This window comes from Vulpes vulpes, chromosome 1 (genome assembly GCF_048418805.1).
Source record: "Vulpes vulpes isolate BD-2025 chromosome 1, VulVul3, whole genome shotgun sequence".
Classification (NCBI taxonomy): Eukaryota; Metazoa; Chordata; class Mammalia; order Carnivora; family Canidae; genus Vulpes; species Vulpes vulpes.
In genome coordinates, this window is record NC_132780.1 from 171,562,332 (window position 1) to 171,588,180 (window position 25,849).

Consider the following 25,849-nt stretch of genomic DNA (forward strand, 5'->3'; position numbering starts at 1 on the left):
AGGATATCTCAAGCTGACAGAATGTCATGAAGCTTCTAGAGCTTATAACTGTGAAGTGATTAAATAAATAAGATACTGCTATTTAGTAACTGATATGTTTATTTGCTGTGAAAATAGTGTTAAGAATATTGTATCATGTGGTATTAGGAGGAAATGGTAACAATATTTATTATTAGATAATACCTATTTCTGGTAAAAGAGCCACACAGTCTTTTGCAAGCATAGCATTACATAAAGCATTTCAGTAATGTCATTCAGACTCCCTTGGGTCTTGGAACAAGCTTGTAGGTGCTGATTTGCTCCAACCCCCAAATTCCTTTCTAGGTAGGAATTAAGCCAAGTAGAAAGAAGAGAGAGACATCTGCAGGGAAGGGGAACCTGAGTAGGGATAAAAGACATTTACACTCTCCCTGCTAGTTCATCAATTCCTTGTACCCAAGTCCAAACTTAAGATTGTTTCTTTTTTCTTTTTTTTAAAGATTTTACTTATTTATTCATGAGAGACAGAGAGGGAGAGGCAGAGACACAGGCAGAGGGAGAAGCAGGCTCCATGCAGGGAGCCTGACGTGGGACTGGATCCGAGGTTCCCAGGATCATGCCCTGGGCTACCGGGGCTGCCCCTTAAGATTGTTTCTAAGTGGAACAACTCCAGTAAGTTATTTGCCTCAATAATTTGTCACATCTAATTTACTAAATTAGAAAAATCAACAGCAGTGGCCTGAGTGCTATTTTGTCATAATCACAGAGCTTGGAGCTGGAAGGGATACATTTTTGGGAAGCTTTTTAGGTGATTCTGATACCTAACCGAGTTTGGGAATCAAAGCTGTAGATCATCTAATTCAGCAGTTCTCAATCTCTGTTAGAATCAACAGGATATATATTTTTTTTAATTACTCAGGTATTTTATTGAGCCAGACATCAAAATACTTAAAGTCCCCCTAACATTTCTAATGTGCAGTCAGGGTTAAGAACAATTGATCTAGCTTAATTCCTTATTCGACAAGCACACTGAACTCTCCTCTTGAATGGAGTAAATTATTAAATTAGTACAAGCATCTACAAATATGAATACTCAATTTAATTCAAAAAATCTTTACTGAGCACCTTTACGGTACAAATCCTGGCCCAAGTGGCCTTATTGATGCATAAGAGGGTTAAAAATAACTCAGAATTATACAAGGCAAAATAAGGCAAAAGCTATAGGGCAGGAAAAATAAGGTGTTTGGCTATTTCAAAGTGCTGAGAAATAACTGAAGGTCTTTATCAGGAACATGGCAGAAAATTCCTAAAAATCAGAGGATGTTGACTTTTAAAAGCTAGTGAGTTCTGAACCTGTGGAACTGTAGATAATAATGTGACATAGATACTGCAATTCCATCTCACGCTTTGAAAGTTACCCTATGTGCCAAAAAATTGTAAAGACTTTAGCTCATCATGGACAGTAGAACTATAACAATATCCTAAAAGGAATATTGCTAAATAAGGATAACCTTTGATTTCCTTAAAATTAAGTGTTTAAGTTATAGGATTGCACTCACTATTTCTAAAAGTCCTGAAAAATTACTTGAGAATGATTGTGAATGATGGCTATGGAAGATATGGTCATTGCTGGATATCTTTTTAAATACTTTTAACTTCCAAAATATATTCCAAAATATATGTCACTACTACAATTTTAGGAATACCCATCTAGTTCAGGGTCTCAGCACCTATTAGCTTAATCATCTCAGTCTCCTTTCTGATTTTCTTTCCTTGAATCTCTTACTTCATTCAATTAATTCGACATATTGTGGAATCAGTAAATCTAAAACACTAATTGCTTTAAATGTACAATGAAACTTCAATTTGCTATACACAAACTTATAATATACATTTATATGTTTTCTCCTTTCAAAGTTTGATTATCATTTGTTTGCCAAAGTAATACATGTGCATAACTTAAGAATCAGAAAATACAATAAGGCTTATAATAGACCACAGCTCTCTCCTGCTTTATCCCTTCACACTCCAAATTTCTGCTCCCCAGATTTTTCAATACTGAATGTTGCCTACTGATTTTCTACTCTAAAGGATCTAAAGGGTTTTCTATTTCAGATATACACTCCCTGTCCTCTGCCTTTCTACAAATAATAGGGAACATACCACTAAATAAGACAAAGTCCCCATATTTATGAACTCACATACTGCTGTAAAATGGTAAATAATAGACAAGTAGCCAAATAATCTAGTAATTCCAGAAAGTGATCTATGATATGAAAAAAAAATGAAGAACAAGATGCATGCCCCCTTCCTCCATCCACTCAGTGCAGTTATACCAACATTATTGATGTTTTCATTGGTATAACTAGACAAATACTACACAACACTGAGGCAAAACTTGTACTATGATTACCTTTCATTTATTGTACAACCACTTGTTTTCTCTGAATCTGAGAAACGAATTTGCATTTGTTTAATTTGCCATTTACTGAGAACTAATTCATTCCTAAACATGCTGCCAGAACTATACAACTTCTCTCAATATGTTCAAACACAAACACTACAGTTAATCTCCCAGGTTTTCTTCTTACTCCTCTTCTTTTTTTGCTCTTTCGTCATTCCTTCTAGAGACCTCTGCCTTCTTGCTCCAGTCTTGTCTGGTAGGTTTCTGGGTCTAAGTCACAGCTGATACCCTGGCCTCCCTTTATTGTCTTTCAGGATTTCCCTCTGACTCTCTCTTTGGTGGAGGTCCTTTCCTGGATACTCCTATCTTTCTTTCTTGATTTAGTCCTCCAGTAGCTTCTTGAGAGTAAATTTCTGCAACCTCACATGATTGAGAATGTTTTTATTCCACTCTCACTCTTGATGGACAGTCTAGGTATAGAATTCTAGTTTGAAAATGATTTTTCCCCAGAAATTTGGAGGCATTGCTCCATTGCCTTCTGGTTTTCAGTAGTGCTACCGAGAATTCTTTTTTTTTTTTTTAAATTTATTTATTTATGATAGTCACAGAGAGAGAGAGAGAGGCAGAGACACAGGCAGAGGGAGAAGCAGGCTCCATGCACCGGGAGCCAGAGGTGGGATTCGATCCAGGGTCTCCAGAATCGCGCCCTGGGCCAAAGGCAGGCGCTAAACCGCTGCGCCACCCAGGGATCCCGCTACCGAGAATTCTGATGCTATTCCTGTTCTCAGGCCGTGGTAAGTGACACGTTTGTTTGTTTGTTTTTCCTCACTGGAAGCCTTAGGTTTCTAAAATTTCAAACATCTGGCTTTCACAAGATCCGGTTTTGTTTTTGTTTTTTTTTTCTGGAAAGGCAAAAAGTGTAGTGATTAGGAGCACAGGTTCTAGGGCAGGACTGCTGAGTCTCTTAACTAACTCCATAACTTTGGGCAGTTTCCTCAACTTCTTTGTGCCTCTTTTGGCTGTAAAATGAAGATAATACTAGTGCCCACAGTATTGGGTCTTGGGAAGGATAGTAATAACACTTCAAAATGTTTAAAACAGTGCTAGGTGCATAACAAAACTTATATAAACATTGGCTGTTACTGTTATTATTATTATTATTATTATTATTATTACAGATTTATTGAGCTGGATATTAATTGACTCAATTTAGAAACTCAGATTTTCACAGCTGGGACATCTGTTTCTGATATTTTTTGATAATTTCTTCACCTTATTTCTATACTTCATTTTTGGAATCTTTGTTATTAATCCAATTCCCTCAGTGTTATATTTCAATCCATCTGCTATCCTATTTTAAATATGCAATATTTTTGGTTTTTTTGAATGTGTGTACATGTATATTTATATATGTGTATATAAACTTTTTTAAGTGAATGCAACGTTTTCTCTTTCCTTTCTGATGATATTTGTTTAACATTTGTTTTTGTTGTTCAGGGCTTCCTCTGCTTTTTTTCTATTTTATTAAAGCTTTTCCCTGGTGATTCTTGGCTGTCTGTTTATACTTAAAACTGAGGCCGTTCAACTTCAGAATTTGCCAACTAGTGAGCTTTGCTGTAGAGAGATTGGGTTGGGGTAGGGATCCCCTGAAGAGACAGATAGGTGCCTGTAAATGTCAGTTTCTGTAGACTTTTTACTTTGAGCTGGTCATTTTTTTTTTTTTTCCTAATCTTTTGCCTGGAAGTATAAGCCTGGCCACTGGAGCTTTGGGAACTGAGCTGTGAAAGGGGTAGAAGAACTGTTTTTCATATAGACTCACACAATCCCCTTATTTTTATTTTTATTTTTTAAAAATATTTTATTTATTTATTTATTTATTTATTTATTTATTTATTTATTTATGAGAGAGAGAGAGAGAGAAGAGAACTCCACGCAGGGAGCCTGACGTGGGACTCGATCCCAGGTCTCCAGGATCACGCCGAGGGCTGAAGGTGGCGCTAAACCTCTGAGCCACCCAAGCTGCCCAATCCCCTTATTTTTAGTATGCTGTCTCCTGGCTCAACTTCTCCACCCTGTGTAAGGTATATCTCGGTTGGTTGGGACCTAAATCTTATAGAATTTGAGGGTCCTCTTCCAGACAAAAAATATGTATATAAAATTATGAAGCAAAACTCAATGCAGGACCTTAGGAGGGATCTGTGAAAATGAGGAGCCTAAGGCCTCAGTTCCATTAGCTTTATGGTAAATCTGACTCTTCATTCTGCCTTCTACCTGGAGCTGAAAGGGGTACCTGACTTTATTGGCTGAAGAGGGCATCTGGGAGGTCTAACTATTGTTTATAATCTTTTGGTTAATTCTCTTCTTTTTCATCCTACTCTATAGCCTGGTTCTTCAGGAATAACCAGTATCTTCAAACCCTGAGCCTTTTTGGCATTTATAGTTCAATGGGTATACTTGTTGTTGGAGCATCTCTCATCCCAGGCAGTTGGACTTCACTTGCTCTGCTGAGTGGTCTTTTACCACTCATTCACTCACTCCCCATTTTCTAAAATCTTGAAGATATCTCTAAGCTGCTGTTATTACCCACCCTGTTCACTTTGTTATAATGGGTTTATTCCTTTTAACAATGGCTTTGCTGCCATTTGTGTGAGGGTTTAGGAGAGTATAAAAATAAGCAACCATGTTCAACTGCCATGTTTAATTGGAAGCCTCATTCTATCATTAAATATTTTTATGTCTGTCATTAACTCTAATATTTTATTGCCATTTAAATAACTTCATTATAAACCAAAACATTTGCTGTACTCCATATTTGAAAAATAAATACTCCAATGTTCTTATTGTCTGGAATTTTTCTTTTTTGAGCCAATAAATAAATATTTTTTGGCCCAGCAAGCTAGTGTGCTCTCCTATTAATCAAGGTGTGAATATTCTGGGAAGGAGACTATGTCAGAAAATGCCTACAATTTTTTAAAACAAAATTGCAAATTAATATATGTTAATAAAGGAATTTATTAAAAAATTCCCTTTGTTTCTATGCTTACTGAAAAATGCTGTGAAAAATATTTTGTATGATTTATTCTCCTAGATGGTATTTATTTATTTATTTATTTTTTTAATTTTTATTTATTTATGATAGGCACACAGTGAGAGAGAGAGAGAGAGAGAGACACAGGCAGAGGGAGAAGCAGGCTCCATGCACCGGGAGCCCGATGTGGGATTCGATCCCGGGTCTCCAGGATCGCGCCCTGGGCCAAAGGCAGGCGCCAAACCACTGCGCCACCCAGGGATCCCTCCTAGATGGTATTTAATACATGTTTATTAAATAAATAAATGCTCCTATAAGTAGTCCTATCTCATCTTCTCAGCTGACTTCATTTCTATGAAAATATTTCCTTTCCCAAACTGCGCTCCAAACTCTTGGCAAATGAGATATAAAAGCATTTACAGTAGTGTTTCCCAAACTGCTCCCTGGAATCTCAGATCTGTAAGAATAATAAGTAAAATCTAAGAAAATGATCTGTAACCAAATATACTTTATAAATTCTGTGTTCAACAAAATTAAATAAATTTCTTTACATCAAGGACTTCTCAGAGCCTCCACTATGGAAATATGCATTGAGAATCTTTAAGAAGGAAATTATTTTTTGTTTTTCTCAAATTTATTTACTACCATACCTGTTTTAAGTAGCTTACTATTTATTCCTGACAAAGCAAGTTACTTCAAAATATGGTTTGAAACACTTTTCTTTTTATCAACAATAGATTTCCTAAATCTGTATTATAAAAGATGTCATTTTCATCCCCAGGAGTTTTCATTCTAGATCTTGATCCAATTGCATGCTGGATCTTGATTTCTCAGGATTGCTCTATCTTGAAACTCTGGAATATCAGGTCAACTGTGTTCCCATGGGGTCTAAATGATCCAGGGTGAAATAAAAACCTGTATCAGAGAACTTTTTATATTTGAGTTACTGGCTAAATGCAGATATGAATAAAGGATAACAACAGGATAGTATGGCACAAGATAGGCTATCAAGTAGTCCTGAACTGAGTGTCATGCTTATGCCTTAGGATCAGGGTCAATTTTAAGCAGAGTTAGGTAGAGAAAGAAACACTGAATATTCTCTGCTCTGCTCTTTAGTGTTTGCCAAACTTCCTTTCTGCGTGTAAAAAACAGGCACATTTTATGGCCACAGCCTCAAACTGACTGAATCAGACTCCCTGGAGAGGGACCTAGGAATCTGCATGTAAGAAAAAGGTGATTCTTAGGACTGGTGGGTTTAGGAAATACAGCACTTTGTACCACAACTTTGGGGCTTGCCTGGCCACTCTGACCATGACATCCACATTGCTTTCACATTGATGATAATCCTGTTGGAGAATCTTAACTCACTTTCTGCCATGTGCCTCTTCTTTGCTTCAGATTCTGATTGTGTAATTGCTGAGCTCAGTCTCTCATCCTGGTTCTGATTTCTTTGTCTCTCTCTACTTAATATTTTGGGCAGGCATTAAATGGAGTGAATTCTCTCTAGGATTAATCTTGCCAGAGCAGCTTAAAAGCTCTGAATACCTTCTCCTAATATTTGAGGAAATTAAATGTTAAATAGATTCAAGGTAACTGAAGAATAGTTGTGGAAGAGGATTAAAAAATTAACAGAGAATTCAAAAAGTACAAAAAAGCAATAACTAAAAAGTATAATTTTTCTGTCCTACTTCTACCAGCTATGTAGTTCTATTTGAAAGCCACTAATATTTTATGAGTGCTTCTAGAGATATGCTACTACATTTATAAACATTTATGTAATCTGTATGTGCATATTTCTTTTACATGGAGACATCATGCAATATATCCTGTTCTGCTCCTTGCTTTTTTCACCTAATTTGGAGATTTTTATAGATTGAATTGTGCCTCCCTCCAAAATATGTTGAGGTCTTAACCTCTAGAGTCTCAGAAGGTAGCATTATTTGAAAAGAAATTCATTTAAAAAAGATGAATGCCACAGCAAGCCACAGAATGCCAAGGCTTGCTGGCAAATCACCAGAATCCAGGAAGAGGCAGGAAAGGACTGTCCCCTATAAGTTTCAGAGGGGACCTGACTATGCCAACACCTTGATTTTGGACTTCTAGTCTCCAGAACTGTGATACATTTTTGTTGGTTTAAGTCATACAGTTTATGGCATTTTGGGGGGGCAATTCTAGGAAACTAATACGGAGATCTTTCCATATTAATAGAGAGCTGCTTCATTCTATTTGATATTCTATTGTGTGGCTGAAGCATAAGTTATTTACTTGGCCCTCTACTGATGGATATTTAAATTGTTTTCAAACATTTGCCATTAAAAACAATGTAAAATGAATAGCCTCATATTTGTCATTTCATATCTGTGCCAGATTATTTCGGGCTAAATATATGGGAGTGGTGAATACTTCAATTGAAATAAGATGTTTTATACATGAATGGTGAGAATTATAACTTGAGTAACCTTAAGTTTCCATAAACAGAATATATAATAAAATTATGCTCAAATCAATAATGATGCCAAGTGGCAGAACTTTGTCTTGACTCCTTTTTCATCCCTTCTCCTAATTGTCCACCTGCTGCATGGCCTTTTAAACAAACCTCCCTTCTTTTCTCTGGATCTCTGCTATATTTAAGTTTTTAGTGTCTTAATACTTAAGCTCTTAGGGTGGCTGTGAGGATCAAATGAAAAAAATTGTGAAAGCAATTGCCCTACAAAAAGACGAGGATTGCCGTTGTCTTTGCCTTAAAGCAATGTTTGATTTCTTTATTATGTTCTTCATCCACATTACACACACACACACAGAGGCATGCACAGTTGTTCTGGGTTATATATCTGTTTCTTACATTTGTTTTCATGTATTTAGTAGTTTCTTACTGTCTCTTATATGTTACAACCACTAATATACTGTCTTCTCTACAAATGTTACTACCTGACTAGTAAATATATATGCAGTGCTTCTGCATGCTAAATTTTTCATCAATGAAAATTCTTTACTTCCTGAAGGTAGCTTGAGGATTTCCTTTTTCTAGAATACAGTTTCTTTGAACTACATTCTTTCCTTTTCTTCTTTTCCCACATTAGAAAAACTGTTGAGGATATATTTTGTAACCAATGGAGTAAAAACAAACAGTACAAGATATATTTAATTGTTACAGCTAATCCATACACAAAGGAAGGAGGTAATTTCACCTGTCTTCCTAAATCATGAAGACTTTTCTTTCTAGGCAGGGTTTAGGATTGAGACCCTGGTCACGTGGTTATTGTTCTTAATATCCTCAGCCTTGTAGCCTGCCAAGAATAGTCAGAGCTAATAGCAGGCTGTTGTTTATATGATATAATTGGCGAAGTGCTAGGAAGAGCCTTAAGTCTTCACACATCTGCCCTAGAGCATTCCAAAGCACTTAAAATTCCTACCTTCAGAGTTAATGCTTTCTTTTGCTCAAATGTAAGTAGCCTGAAGGGATATCATAATAAACCATTATCAGTCATCAGCAACTCAGCGTGAATTGGTCTATTAGATTCTTTTCCTGATAACAATAGGTGGCCAAGAAGAAAGTGAGAATTCAACAGAGAAGTTTTTACTGAAGTGAGTTGTTTGTTGCAACTCCCTGAGAGAAAAATCTGGAGAGGTACTTATCTCCCATCACTGTTTTCACTGACTAGGAAACCAAAGCTCCTTTGGAGGGAGGATGTACTTGGATTGAAGCCATCTAGAGAACTGAGCTAAAAGGATCTTCACTTGCCTGCAGAGGCAACTCTAGGCAAAATTGTGAAGAAGTGGCTGTTAAGCCTTTCTAAACTTTAAGTATGACAAGTATTGATATGATTCTGGAAAAATTCAACATGGTATCTGGCAGTCAAAATGGTTTATCACTTCTTTAACACGTAGTATTTAACACTTATTCTTTGAACCAAACTACTTACTAAGATGAAAATATTCTGTATTCCTGTCTTCCTTTTTTCATTTCTGTGACTATTGTGGAGTCACTGATCTCCACCCATTTTGGAAAAAACTTTTTGACTTTTTTTCTTAAAGATTTTATTTATTTATTCATGAGGGACAGAGAGAGAGAGAGAGGCAGAGGGAGAAGCAGGCTCCAAGCAGGGAGCCAGAAGCAGGACTTGATCCCAGGTCTCCAGGAGCATGCGGCACTAAACCACTGAGGCGGCACTAAACCACTGAGCTAAACTCGGGGTTCCCCAACTTCTTGACTTCTTTGCTGAATATTTATGGCTAACAAAGTCTACTCAATATTCTTCATGCATCCTACCCACTGAAGCTAATCCCTATACCATGAGATCTGCTTGGGGAACTGAATGCCTGGTTAGTTGGGATACTTTCTTTGCTCTCTCTCTATCATTTTGGAAAGAGATGATATCTCATCTCAATAAAGCTGTTCAGACTCTTAGCCACTTCTTTTAGGAATTCACATTAATTTCAGAAGCAGTAAAGAATTGTAAATTGAAAAATGCTCCATAGAAGAAACAGCCAACAAATTGTACGTGGTTTCATAAATTAGATTCATCCATAGATGTTTCAACTCAAATATTGTTCTCTGTTATTGATTTATTGAACTTGTCATATTATCTCTTTATGAAATTTATCTGTTATGAGAAAATTTTCACTAAATGAAGAACTCCCCAATTCTTATAATAGTATTTTTATTCTATTACTGGCTCTTTCTCCTCTGCCTAAAAACATGCTCAAGGCTTTCTTCATCCTAGAATTTTAAAAAATCCCTTCTTGGAGAGTTTACTACTCAAGTAAATGCTTCATGCCTTTCCTCTTTTTTACAGACTTCTTGAGATGTCTCCATGTCCTAACCTCCCATTTGCTCATTAACTGATGATGATATTATTATTAATAATAGGTAATATTTTTTGAGTGAATAATGTGTGCCAGGCACTGTATAGCTTACACATATTATCTCATTTTTATCTTCCAAGGACTGAATGAAGTGTGGGTATCAATAGTAGTCTTCTTTATACAGATGGGCTTAGCCAGTGTTAGTAGATTGCTCAGCAAATCCAACAGTGAGTATGTGGCAGCATAAACTCCAGTTTCATCCTATAGGTGCTATGTCATTGCTATTATCCACATGTGTACTGTCTGCACCAATTCACTGTAACTAATTGTTGCCTACTCATCATACTCAACGGTTTATTTTCAATTTTATCCTATTCAGTCTCCCACAGCAGTGGTCAATGTTGGACTTTTAGACCTTTCTCTATCCTTTGTTTCTACCATATTATACTGTTAGTACTTTCACATTTCTAACTTTTTTTTTGACATTGCTGTTCTTTTCAAATTATTGGGCTAATCTGAATTTTTTCTTCCTTTAAATGTCTTCACTGGGTGGTCTGAGTGACTCTTATGTCCTCAATAATCACCTCAACTCCCTTTCTCCTGAACTTCAGTTTCATCTCTACTGATAGGCACCACAAACTGGAAATATCTAAATCAATTACATTTTCTTTTATCCAAAGCCTATTCCTCTTTCTGCAATCCCTCCCTCAATCTAAGACATAGTTTATATATATCCTCAACCCTGAGAATGTATAAAAAGAAAATCTCTTCTTCTTTTCTTCCTGTATTTAATTGGTTACCAAGTATAACCATGTGTATACCATGTGTATTCTCATTTTTAAATTTAAAAGTTTGTCCAGGGATCCCTGGGTGGCGCAGCGGTTTGGCACCTGCCTTTGGCCCAGGGCACAATCCAGGAGACCCTGGATCGAGTCCCACGTCGGGCTCCCGGTGCATGGAGCCTGCTTCCCCCTCTGCCTGTGTCTCTGCCTCTCTCTCTCTCTCTCTCTGTGACTATCATAAATAAATAAAAATTAAAAAAAAATAAAAGTTTGTCCATTTATCTATCTCCATTACCATTTCTACTGCGTTAGCCCAGATCCTCATCCTATCTCATTTCCTTTGAGGTTAAATGTTATGTATTGTACTTTATTATATTCCCTACATTAAAATTCCGTAGCCCAATTTTGTATACAAAAATAGACTATCAGACATTTGTTAATAAATGAATATATACCTAATACTTTTATTTCATGAAGATTACCATCTAATACTAACACAGCACTTGTTATTCACCAGCCATTACTCTAAATGTGTTAGCTATATTACCTTACTTAGTATTTACACATTTCTTCTGAGGTAGTTATAATTATTATTCCCATTTTATAGATGGGGAGACAGACAAAGAGAAGTGAACTGACTTATCCAAGTCTATACAGCTGATAAATGACAGCCAGAATTAGATCACTGTTTCATTTTAAATCCGTGCTCTCAATCATTGCACTTCCTTACAGTTCCTTTGCTCTGCTTCTGTGTGTTACATTGAGATCCTAATTATTTTTCCATTATAGCTATGAGATACAATAGTTCTCAATTAACAAACTTACAGATATAGATCTGGAAGTAAATTCCTATTTTCAGCTTCCTCCAACCCCTCAACTAATCCTAGAATAATTCAAAACCAAGTTAGTTCAGAATTTAAAGGAAAACTGGAGATGAAAATAGGGTTCATTGGCCTAATAACAAGTAGAGTTACAAACAACCAGCGCAGTTCCTGTAACCCAAGCAACATTAGACCCCAGGAGCTATGTCTGTATATCTTGGTGAGTATTAGCTCTGTCACGTTGGACAATGAGTAGCACTGAGTTGAGAAGATAAGGCTATAAGACAGGACAAAACATAGTATGGAGCTGCCATTCAGGACAAAGTGAGTAGATGCTATAGAATGAGTGAAAGTAAAAGAGCAGTCCACATGGAGGAATGGATTAATGTCAATAAATGTAAAGGAGTCAAGAATACAAAGAAACTGAGAGCCAAAATGGGTCATGGGTGAGAGAGCAGAGAGCAGACAGCAAAAGAGAATGTGCACCAGAGACAAGAATACTTTCAAAATGACGGTAAAGTCACTTCAGATGTCTTACATTCTGCAGTAGATTTTTGAACTGAATAGCAGAAGACTTGATTCTATGATCATTTAGAAGTGCAATCCTTGAAAAGCCACTAAACTATCTGGAACTCACCTTTCTCATCTGTAAAATCAATTTTTAAAAAGTTTTATTTATCTTAGAGATAGAGAGCATGTGAGCAGGGGGAGGGGCAGAGGGAGAGGCTCTCAAGTCTACTCTGCACTGAGTGCAGAGTTGGATGAGCTTTATCTCATGACCCTGAGATCATGACCTGAGCCTAAATCAAAAGTGGGACATTTAACTGACTGTACCACCCAGGTGCCTCTGTAAAAACAAAGTTCAACATGGTAATCTCTGATAATTATATAGTTACAAAGTCTAATATCCTTTACACAATGGTCTTAATGATTTTTGATTGTGGACTCTTAATAGCAAAGAAATCTGAGCAAGTACCCCCATTTAGGAAAGTGCTAGATGGACAAATTTGTAAATTATTTATAAATGTATTAATCTGTACAAATACTACTTTACTAATACATTAAGTATGTTATGAAACATAGAAATGGAAACGGAGGGCAGCCCCGGTGGCTCAGAGGTTTAGCGCTGCCTTCAGCCCAGGGTGTGATCCTGGAGACCCGGGATCGAGTCCCACGTCGGGATCCCTGCATGGGGCCTGTTTCTCCCTCTGCCTGTGTCTCTGCCTCTCTCTCTCTGTGTCTGTCATGAGTAAATAAATAAAATCTTAAAAAAAAATGGAAACATAAGATAAGGGTTAAATAATATGGTTATTTATACATGTTTTATCAACTGTGATGTACCATATAATCATTAACTACTATCTCAAAGCACAGGGTACAATGAGGTTTATCATTATAATGGATATAAACGCCTATTTAAAATATTCCTAGAAAATTTTGATTTTTGCCCACTTCTTGTTAGATCTGATTAGATTTTTGTTACTTTTATATTGCAGTTTGCCTGACACCTTTCTTGGATTTAGATAAGTGTCAGGATTGTCAGTTTCTTGTTCACTCACTCTTGCATATCAGTATTATCTTATTATGAAGTTTCTTTGAAAGAATTTTTTAAAAACATGTTTCCGTTATGTAAGTATTCATTCAGTTAACTAGATTACAGTACATAAGTCCATCTCACCTGACTTTGGATTCCCACAATAGTAGCTCCCGAGGGAAGGACTAAATGCAGGTCGTTTTCTTGGGAGGTGATCTTCACAAGCTCAAGGGCACAGTGATACATAGGGTGTGTTATGGAGCACGTTGCTGCTGTGGGCTCACTTCCCATTAGCGACCTCTCAAGTCATGTTGGATATACCTCAGAATCATCCTTTCCTGGATGACTAGGGCAGCTGGGACATTTATCCACCAACTTTCATTCCCCATTGATTGATGGTTGTTTCCAGTGGCTTTAATTCCCTTTCACTTCTGGGTTACATCCTTCTTTGGCAGAGTGAACTCCAAACTCCCTTGGTGCTGGAGAATCAGGCAGAGAAGAGAAATACTGGTGCTAGTGGTGGAAGGCTTTTAGTGTGCTGCAAACTGTTTACTGCCCCTAAGGTCAATTCAGCTGGGCTCAGCAAGTATGGCCCATGGTATCTACAGTGTCTGCTACACCTGGTGATGGTGAGGATTAGGATTAAGGTTAAGATTAGTAAATAGTGATAAATTGAAGTAAACAAAGAAAGAACAGCACTGACATCTATCTACCTTTCCCCTTCTTTCCTCAGGGGAATATTGAGTTCCATATTTTGACAATCTGTATATTAAACACAGTAATAAAGTATATTTTCTACATTTTTGGGCAAAATATGTAAGTGGATGCTGTAATATTTTCTTTCCACATTTTGAAGGTCATCTTGCATATCTCTTAGGGGCTTGCATCTCTTACTTATGATCAGCTCTAGTGTGAGTGACCCAAATGCTAGGTTCCTTAAGCTGCTGAGATATACTTTCTGAAAAAGCTGCTTCAGTCCCAGGAAGACATGCCAGGTGTAGCAGGTCCTGGCAACCTTTATCCCTCTAATGCAAAATTCTGGGCTTCTGCTAGCGGCACACCTGCACATCCTCCAAGGACAAGTGCCGAAATACCCTGGAATCCTCTGGAGAGTGCTAAAACATCAGAGCCCTCTTACAGGAAGTACTGCAAGGAGTGACTGCCTATTCAAGAAAACTAACTAGAAGGAGGATTGAAAAGGACCTCTATCTGCATTTAAGCTGATCTATAGAGCAAAGTTTAATTGTCGTATCATTGATGTTTATCATTTTCTCTAAATATACCTTTGGCATTATCACAATTCTATACATGATGTTAGGTGAATTAATTGAACAATTTGGCATTTGAATGACATTGATTAGGTAATTCCTGTATGCTAAATCCCTGTGAAAAAGAGCAGGAGTTCTAAAAATATCGGTAAAATTCAGTCTCCTACTTATAATATAGGAGGGGGAATGAGCATTGCATATAAGCAACCATAAAGCAATGTGGAAAGAAATAAGATGTGTAAGAAAAATATTAAGGGCTGTGAATAATCTAAAAAAATTATTTCTGCACCAAGCCATTCATTATTTCTTGTGATAATGGCTAAGCTTAGCCCAAATTCCATGCCTTAGAAATTTCTTCAAACATGGTCCACTAGTAAGTTCACCAGTTGAAGTTTAGTAGTAAGCAGCCTTGGGCTTATAAAAGACAGAGAAATTGGGCAGCCACAGTGGTGCAGCGGTTTAGCACCGCCTGCAGCCCAGGGTGTGATCCTGGAGACCCAGGATTGAGTCCCACGTTGGGCAACCTGCATGGAGTCTGCTTCTCCCTCTGCCTGTGTCTCTGCCTCTCTCTCTCTGTCTCTAATGAATAAATAAATAAAATCTTAAAAAAAAAAAAAAGACAGAGAAATCTGAGATGGGCCTTTAACTCAGTGATAACTACACTGGCTCTAAAAAAACCAAAAACACTCCAAAACACTAAAGAGACAAAGCAGAATACTTCTCTCTTAGTTATAAAAAGAAAATCTAATGTTTTGTGGTCTCTTTTTAAGTCACAAACTTTTAAGAATACAAAACTAAGCAATAGAAAAAACCATGCAATATTTGTACTGACAATATACTGTTGCAGCCTTCTTGAGCATGAAAATATTCTCAATAAAAGTTTTATCATAAAATGGAACCTGATATGATAGGTGTCTTTTTTCTCAGCCAGAAATCAATTTATAATGAGATTATACACACGAAAGAATTTATAGAAGATTTTTTAATAGGAAACCTAATAAAGTTTTTTAGAAATATAATAAAAAATATTTCATGCTCAAATAAGTAAGAATTCTATACTTTTATTAGGTACAACTTGAGATCTAATAAGTACATTTTTGCATTCTGTCCAAAGACTAAAAAATGTTATAATAAATTGCTTACAATAAAATGTATTTGTCACATTAGCTATATACACATATATTTGATAACTTTTAATTTATTTGTTATTAGTATTAAACTTATTGAAATATAGTTGACACACAATATTATTAGTCTCAGGTATACAACATAGTGTTTTGACTATTCTATCCATTATTCAATACTCACCAGGATAGGTGTTGTCACCATAAAGTGTTATTACAATATCATTGACTATATTCCTTTTTATCCTTGTGACCTATTTATTTTATAACTGGAATTTTGTACCTTTTAATCTCCTTCACCTATTTCACCCATCCCCCCAGCCCTCTGGCAACCACCAGTTTGTTCTCTGTATTTATGATTCTGTCTCTGTTTTTCTTTGTTCCTTTTTCTGCTTTTTTAGATTTCATGTGTAAGTGAAATCATATGGTAATTGTCTTTCTCCATCTAACTTACTTCCCTTATCATAATACCCTCTAGACCCACCTATGTTGTTGCAAATGACAAGATCTCATCGTTTTTTATGACTGCATAAGATACCATTATATATACACACACCACATCTTCTTTATTCATTTATCTATTCATGATCACTTGGATTGCTTCCTAATTTTGGCCCCTGTAGATAATGCTGCAATAAACACAGGGGTGTATATTTTTTTGAATTTGTGTTTTTGTTTTCTTTAAGTAAATACCTAGGAGTGGAACCACTGGATCATATGATATTTCTATTTTTAATTTTTTGAGGACCCTCCCTACTGTTTTCCACAGTGGTCACACCCATTTACATTCCCACCAACACTGTATGATGTTTCCCTTTTCTTCATATCCTCACCAAAATTCGTTATTTCTTTCCTTTTTAATATTAGTCATTCTGACTGATATGAGGTGCTATCTCATTTTGGTTTTGATTTGCATTTCCTTGATGATTAGTGATGTTGAGCATACTTTCATGTGTTTGTTGGCCATCTGTATGTACTATTTTGAAAAATGTTTACTAAAGTCCTCTGTCCATTTTTTAATCATATTGTATGTATGTGTGTATTGAGTTATATCAATTCTTTACATATTTTAGGTATTAGCCCTTTATCAGATATATCATTTACAAACATCTTCTTCATTCAGGAAGTTGCCTTTTTGTTTTGTTTATGGCTTCCTTCGCTGTGCAAAATCTTTTTATTTTGGTGTAGTCCCAATAGTTTAATTTTGCTTTTATTTCCCTTGCCTGAGGAGACAAATCCAAAGATATGTTGCTAATGCTGATGTACAAGAGATTATTGCCTATTTCCTTTTCAGAGTTTTATGGTTTTAGGTCTCACATTTAGGTCTTTAATCCATTTTGAGTTTATTTTTGTGTATGGTGTTAGAAAGTGGTCTAGTTTCATTCTTTTCCACGTAGCTGCCCAGTTTTTGCAACACCATTTATTGAAGAGTCTGTCTTTTCCTGATTGTATACTCTTGCCTCCTTTACCATAGATTAATTGACCATATAGGCATGGATTTATTTTCATTCTGTGCCATTGATCTATGTATCTGTTTTTGTGCCAATGTTATACGGTTTTGATTACTATAGCCTTGTAGTATATCTTGAAATCTGGCATTGTGATACTTCTAGCTTTGTTCTTTCTCAAGATTGTTTTGGCTATTTAGATAACTCTTTAAAAACACTTCAGTCACTACCTCCAAATTACTATTTACATATATTTTCTTTATGTGAGCTCTGATAAGCTTTGGTGAAATTACAAAACTTCTCATAACACCAAGCTGCTGAAGTACCAACCTAAATCCTGTTGTTTGATGCAGTGAATATTCCACCATTGAATCTACATCATGAAAAGTGTATTATTTTTTTAACTTTTTTTTTTTCAGATGGAGTGACTCATTTTTTTTCCTTTAGGAAAGAGAGTAAAAGAAAGGTCTATTCCCTTAAAAATGCTATAATTTCTAATTTTTTTCTGGAAGTTAAAGATTATTCTAAAATCCTATTAGTGGGATCCCTGGGTGGCGCAGCAGTTTAGCACCTGCCTTTGGCCCAGGGCACAATCCTGGAGACCCAGGATCGAATCCCACGTCGGGCTCCCAGTGCATGGAGCCTGCTTCTCCCTCTGCCTATGTCTCTGCCTCTCTCTCTCTGTGTGTGACTATCATAAATAAATAAAAATTTTAAAAAAATAAAAAAAATAAAATCCTATTAGCTATGAAGGTATCAGATTGATTATTTAAGTATTTCAAATTGCACTAGGATTAAATGATTGAGACAGTCTGTAACCCATCTATCTATCCATGTAGTCCTTCAATAGGTGCTTTCTTTGGCAGTGGGAATAAAAAGAAGAAAGGATGATAATCTGATGTAAAAGTCAATGATGTAAACAAATAATTACCATACATGAGGTATCGTAATTCACATGGGTAATGCATAGAATGGAGCAGTGCATACTCTCTGAGGCTATAACATTTCAAGAAGGTGATGCTAAGGTGAGTATTCGAGAATGAACATGAGTTTACCAGGCAGGTAAAACCAGGTGTGAAAAGTCCTCTGAGTAGTGTTGAATGTTCAAAATCAATGAAAGAAAAAAATATAACATGTAAAGGCAACCACAAATTTATCGGTATCGTGGGAGAGTGGGATACAAGGAGTAATTGAGGCAAGGGACGTGGAGGGCTATGAAGGTTACACTAAAGGATCTGGGCCTTATTCTGGAGGTGATAAGGTATATTAAGGCTTTGAGCAGAGAGTGAACAGCTCAGAATTTTGTCTTTAAAAAGATGTCTCCATTACAGTATGGAGAATGCATTAGAAATGAGCTCTCCCGGGACTTCCTTAATTATGGTCATGATTATGTTTAAAATTCACTTGTCTGATTTTTAAAAAAAAATATTTTATTTATTTAACAGAGAGAGAACAAGCAGGTGGAGCAGCAGCGGGAGAGGGAGAAACAGGCTCTCTGCTGAGCAGGGAGCCTGATGCGGAACTCAATTCCCAGGATCCTGTGATGATGACCTGAGCCAAAGGCAGACACTTAACTGACTGAGCCACCCAGGTGCCCCATCCAATTTTCTTTTAATTAAAAATTTTGATTATTACTTTTAACTGTTTTATTGAGATATAGGTTACATATCAAATTATTCATCCATTTAAAGTATACAATTCAACAGTTCTCTATTATATTCAGTTATGCAACCATAGCCATAATCAATTTTAGAACATTTCAATCAGCCCCAAAAGAATCCATGTTCATTAGCAGACAGTTCCCATTTCACCCACTACCAATTCCAGTTCTAAGCAATTATTAATCTACTTTCTATTGTTACAAATTTGCCTATTCTTGATATTTCATATACAGTCATAGAATATGTGGCCTCCTTTGACTGGCTTTTTTCATATACCATAATGTTTTTAAGATTCATTTATGTCATAGCATGTATTAGTACTTCATTTCTTTTTATCGACAAATAATATGCCATTGTATAAATATACCACATTTGTTTATTCATCCATCCACCAACTGATGGACATTTGGGAACAATGTCCAAATACTGTTTAAACAATGTCCAAAATGTGGAAACATTTTTTTGGCTATTATGAATAATGCTGCTATTAACACTCATTTACAGATTTTGATAGGGACGTGTTTTTATTTCTCTTGAATACATACCAAGGGATGTAACTGCTGAATCATATGGTAACCTTTCATTTAACATTTTAAGGAGTTGCCAAACTGTTTTCCTAAGTAGCTGCACCATTTAACATTCCCACCCACAGTGTATGAGGATTCTAATTTCTCCACATACTCACCAACACTTGTTATTATTTGTTTTGGTTGTAGCCATCCTCGTGGGAGTAAAGTGTTATCTCATTGTAGTTTATTTTTACTTAAATTTTAGTTAACATATGTGCAATATTGGTTTCAGAAGTAGAATTCAGTGATTCATCACTTACATACAATACCCAGTGCTCATCACAAGTGTCCTCTTTAATATCCATCACCCATCTAGGCCATCCCCTACCCACTTCCCTTCCTCAACCCTCAGCTTGTTCTCTATCATTAAGAGTCTATTATGGTTTGTTTCTCTCATTCTTTACCCCTTTCCCATGTGTCCAACTGTTTTGTTTCTTAAATTCCACATATGAGTGAAATTATATAGTATTTGTCTTTCTGATTGACTCATTTCGCTTAGTGTAATACATTCTAGCTCCATCAGCATCATTGCAAATGGCAAGACTTCATTCTTTCTGATGGCTGAGTAATATTCCATTGTATATACATACCATAGCTTCTTTATCCATTCGTCAATTGATGGACATTTGAGCTCTCACCATAGTTTGGTTATTGTTGATAATGCTGGTATAAACATTGCAGTGCATATACCCCTTCATATTTGTATTTTTGTATCCTTTGGGTAAATATCCAGTAATTCAATTGCTGGATCATAGGATAGTTCTATTTTTGTTTTTTAAGGAACCTCCAGGCTGTTCTCCAGAGTGACTGCACCAGTTTCATTCCCACCAACAATGTAAGGAGTATTCCCCTTTCTCTACCTGTTGTTTCCATGTCGTTAATTTTAGCCATTCTGACAGGTGTGAGAATTGTGGTTTTCATTTGTATTTCCCTGATGATGAGTGATGTTTAGTGTCTTTTTTGTGTCTATTAGCCATCTGGATGTCTTCTTTGGAAAAGTGTCTGTTCAAGTCTTCTACCTATTTTTTATCTGGGTGACTTGTTTTTTGGGTGTTGAGTTTGATAAGTTCTTTATAGATTTTGGATACAAACCCTTTATCAGATATGTCATTTGCAAATATCTTCTCCCATTTCAGAGGCTGCCTTTTAGTTTTTCTGATTGTTTCCTTCACTGCGCAGAAGATTTTTATCTTGATAAAGTCCCAATAGTTTACTTTTGCTTTTGTTTCCCTTGCCTCCAGAGACATATCTAGTAAGAAGTTGCTGTAGGTCGAAGAGGTTGCCTTCTGTGTTCTCCTCTAGGATTTTGATCATTTTCTGTCTCAAATTTAGGTCTTTCAACCATTCTGAATTTATTTTTGCTTATGGTGTAAGAAGGTGGTCTGGTTTCATTGTTTTGCATGTGGCTGTCCAGTTTTCCCAACACCAATTGTTGAGGAAACTCTTTTTTTCATTGGATATTCTTTCTTGGTTTATTGAATATTAGTTCACCATGTAGTTGTGGATTATCTCATTGTAGTTTTTTTTCTTATTGTAGTTTTGATTTGCATTTTCCTAATCGCTAATGATATTATCTTTTCATGGTCTTATTGGCTACTGTATATCTTTTACTTTTTTTGAGGAACCTCCATACTGTTCTCCAAAATAGTTGCACCAGTCTGCATTCCCACCAACAGTGCAAGAACATCCTTGCCAACAGAAATGTCAATTCAGTTTCTCTGTCCATTTAAAAAATTGGTTTGTTTTTTATTACTGAGTTGTAAGATTTCCTTATATATTCTAGATACAAATCTGTTATCAGATATATGATTTATAAATGTTTTATCCCATTTTGTGGGTTATCTTTCATTTTCTTGATGGTGTCCTTTGAAGCATAAAAGTCTTTGGCTTTGATGAAATCCAATTAATATATTTATTGTTACTGTTTGTGTTCTTGTTGTTATATCTAAAAAGGCTTTCTTTAACCCAAGGTCATGAAGATTTATTTATATTTTTTCTAAAAGCTTTATAGTTTTAGTTCTTACTTTTAAGTCTATGATTCATTTAGAGTTCATTTTTTTAGAAGGGAGGAGTCCAAATTCTTTTTTTTTTTTTTTTTTTTTTTGCATGTGGACATCCCATTGTCTCAGCACCATTTGTTGAAGGTGATCTTTCTTTTAAATGGTCTTGGCACTTTTCTCAAAAACTAAATGAATACAAAGGTGAGAGTTTATATCTAAACCTTCAGTTTTATTCCATTGATCTATTAGACTGTCCTTATGCCAGCACAACATTCTCTTGATTGCTGCAGCTATGTAATATATGTTTTGAAGTCATCACGTGTGAATCCTCCAACTTTGTTAACTTTCAATATGATTTTGGCCACTTTGGGTCCCATACATTTCTTTATAAATTTTAGGATCAATTTATCAACTTCTGTAAAAAACTCAACTGAGAATTTAATATGGATTGTATTGGATCTATAGACCAATTTGTGAATATTGTCATCTCAATATTAAAGTCTTATAATACATGAACAAGAGATGTCTCTCCATTTATTTAGGTCTTCTTAACATCTTTCAGCAAAGCTTTATAGTTTTCCTCCCTGCTTTACTGAGGTATAATTGCAAAATAAAATTGTATATATATATATATATTTTTTTTTTTAAGATTTTATTTATTTATTCATGAGAGACACACACAGAGAGAGGCAGAGACACAGGCAGAGAGAGAAGCAGGCTCCATGCAGGGAGCCCTACATGGGACTCGATCCCAGGTTTCCAGGATCATGCCCTGGGCTAAAGGCGGCACTAAACTGCTGAGCCACCTGGGCTGCCCAAAATTATATATATTTAAAGTGTGTAATGTGATAAACCATTGCCTCACATAGTTACTATTTTTTTATTTTTGCAATGAGAATGTGTAAGATCTACTCACATAGCAAATTTCAAGTAGACAATATAATATTATAAACAATAGTCACCATGCTATGCATTAGATCCTCATAATTTATTCATCTTGTAATAGAAAGTTTGTGCCCTGTAACCAACATCTCCTCATTTCCCCCATCTTTAGCCCCTAGAAACCACCATTCTACTTTCTGTGTCAATGAGTTTAACTTTTTTTTCACATATAAGTGATACATACATTATCTGTCTTCCTCTGTCTGGCTTATTTCACTTAACATAATACCCTCCAAATTCATTCAGGTTGTCACAAATGGCAAGATTTCCTTCTTTTCTATGGCTGAATAATATTCCTGTATATGTGATACATTTTCTTTATCGATCTATCCATCAATAGACAGTTAGGCTATATCCATATGTTGGCTACTATTGTAATATAGCAATGAACATGGGAGTGCAGATAGTTCTTTGAGATACTTATTTTGTTATACCCAGAAGTAGGATTGAGGGATCACATGGCAGTTCCATTTTTAATGTTTTGAGGAACTTCCAAATTGTCTTCCATAGTGCATTATTTACCTTCCTATCAACAGTGTACGAGGGTTCTTGTTTCTACACTTCTACACATCTTTGCCAGTACTTGTTATTTCTTGTTTTTTTAAGTAAAAGCAATTCTAACTGGTGTGAGGTGATGTCTCATAGTGGTTTTGATTTGGATGTCCTTGATGATCAGTGATGTTGAACACCTTTTCATGTATCTATTGGTCATTTGTATGTTGTCTTCTTCTTCTTCAATTTTCATCTTTGCCTTCTTTACAGAAATGTCTATTCAGGTCCCTTGTCAACTATTTAATCTTTTTTTTTCTCTTTCTTTCTTTCTTTCTTTCTTTCTTTTTTTTTCTTTTTTTTTTTGCTATTGAGTTGTATGAGTTCCTTATATATTTTGGATATTAATCTCATTTCTCATATGTGGTTTGCCAACATTTTTTCCCATTCCATGGGTTGCCTTTCCATTTTATTGATGGTTTCCTTTGTTGTGCTAAAGTGTTTTCATTTGCTGTTGTCCCACTTGTCTGTTTTTGCTTTTGTTGCCTATACTTTTGGTGTCATATCCAAAAAATCATTGTCAAAACTAATGTCAAGGAGCTTTTCCCCTTTTTTTTCTTCTAAGAATTTTATAGTTTTAGGTTTTATATTTAAGTCTTTAATTTATTTCAAGTAATTTTTGTGAGTGGTGTAATCTAGGGATCCAGGATCATTTCCATGTGGATATCCAGTTTCTCAGCACCATTTGTTGAAAACACTCTTTTCCTTCATTGAGTTTTCTTGATGTCCTTGTCAAAGGTTCTTTGGCCATATATTTGAAGGTTTATTTCTGGTCTTCAGCTTATTTTTGAATGAACTCAACTCTACTATGATTAGATTAGACTCTTTAAATAGTGATTAAATGCATGGTTTCTTGTATCAGTCTGCAGGACCATAGGTACTCCACCATTTACTGTGTGATGTTAGACAATTTATCTTTCTGCAACCTATTTTCCTTATCCATAAAACAACAATAATGATAGTGCCCCCCTAAGGATGGGATTACAAAGATTAAATAAAAGAAAGCTTGTTTAAAATACCTGATACATAGAAAGTATTAAAAAAATCTTAGCTATTATTATTGCCTATCTTTCACAATTTTATTAGAACTCACCCAACACAATTATAGCTCCCTAAGGATCTTCAGATGGTTTCTTATGGATCTTAGGATTGTTTATTCTATTTCTGTGAAAAATTTCAATGGAATATTTATAGAGATTGCATTGAAGCTGTAGATCACTTTGGGTACTATGGACATTTTAACTATACTAATTCTTCCAATCCATTTATTTATGTCTTCCTCAATTTCTACCTTCAAATCTATAGTTTTCATTGCTCAAGTTTGGGTTTTTCACCTCCTTGGTTAAGTTTGTTAATACTTAATTAAATTTGTTAATATTTGCTTAAGTTTTTTTCAATGCTATTGTAAGTGGGATTGTTTTCTTAACATCTTTTTTGTATAGCTCATTGTTAGTAAATAGAAACACAAATGATTTTTGTATGTTGATTTTGTATCCTGCATCTTTAGTAAATTTACCCACTCTAACAATTTTTTGGTGGAGTCTTTAGGGGCTTCTATGTTTCAGATCATGCCATCTATAATAGGGACATTTTTACTTCTTCTTTCTTGATTTGGATATCTTTCTTTTCTTGCCTAGTTGCTCTGGCAAGGACTTCCACTAATACAGTGAATAGAATATGGTGAATAAAGATGAGCATCTGTCTTGTTACTGATCTTGGAGGAAAAGCCTTTGGATTTTCACTGTTGAGTATGTTAGCTATGGACTTGTCATATCTGGTCTTTATTATGTTGAGGTATGTTCTTTACCTAATATTTTGAGACTTTTTATCATGAAATCATGTTGAATTTTGTCTAATGCTTTTCTGCATCTATTGAGATGATCACACAAATTTTTTTAAAGCTTTATTTATTTATTTATTTATTATGATGGACACACACACACAGAGAGAGAGAGAGAGGCAGAGACACAGGAGAAGGGAGAAGCAGGCTCCATGCCGGGAGCCTGATGTGGGACTCGATCCCAGGACCCCAGGATCGCGCCCTGGGCCAAAGGCAGGCACCAAACCACCGAGCCACCCAAGGATCCCCCGATCACACAATTTTTATCCTTCACTTTGTTAATCTACTTATTTGTGTATATTGAACCATCCTTGCATCCCAGGGATAAACCTACCTCGATCATGATGTATAATCCCTTTAATGTTCTGTTAAATTCAGTTAGCTTTTTTTCACCTATGTTCATCTTGGATATAGAATTCTCTTTCCTGGTGTCCTTTTCTGGCTTTGGTATCAGTGCAATGATGCCTCATAAAATGATTTAGAATGTTTACCCCTCTTCAGTTCTTAAACAGAATTTGAGGAGAATTAGCATTAATTTTTTTTTTAAGTGTTCAGTAGAATTCACCAGTGAAGCCATCTATTCCTTGGTTGGGACATAGTTTCCTTATTGATTTTATATATGGATTATCTATTCACTGATGTAAGTGGGGTATTTAAGTTTCCTACTATTATTGTATTATCATCAGTTTCTCTCTTTATGTTCACTAATATTTGCTTTATGTATATAGATGCTCCAATGTTGGGTACATAGATATTTATAATTGTTATATTCTTTTGTTGGATGTCTCCCTTTCATTTCTGATGTTTTTTCTTTTTTTTCTTAGTCTAGTTAAGGCTTGTCAATTTTGTTTATGTTTTGAAGAAAACAACTTTTCATTTCATTGATCTTTTCTATTGGTTTTCTAGTTTCTAATTCACTAGTTTTTTCCTCTGTTCTTTGTTATTTCCTTACTTTTGCTAGCTTTGGGCTTAGTTCTGCTTTTTTAGTTCCTTGAGGTATAAATTTAGATTGCCATTTGAAATATTTCCTTTTTCTTAATTAGGAATTTATTGCCTATTTATGATTGCCCTTTTAGAATGCTTTTGACTTCCAT

The 25,849-nt window shown here is 35.5% G+C and overlaps 1 long non-coding RNA gene across 2 annotated transcripts in view; it reads right to left on the reverse strand.

The window, feature by feature from the left end:
* Nucleotides 1-25,849, reverse strand: part of LOC112926388 (uncharacterized) — a 75,655-nt gene that overhangs the window by 34,504 nt on the left and 15,302 nt on the right. Inside the window, exon 2 of one of the 2 annotated variants that reach the window (XR_003236328.2) lies at nt 13,499-13,833. The exons of the other annotated variant lie outside the window; for it this stretch is intronic. This is a non-coding gene — a long non-coding RNA (uncharacterized lncRNA). The remainder of the gene's footprint in view (nt 1-13,498; nt 13,834-25,849) is intronic. 2 annotated transcript variants of the gene reach the window in all.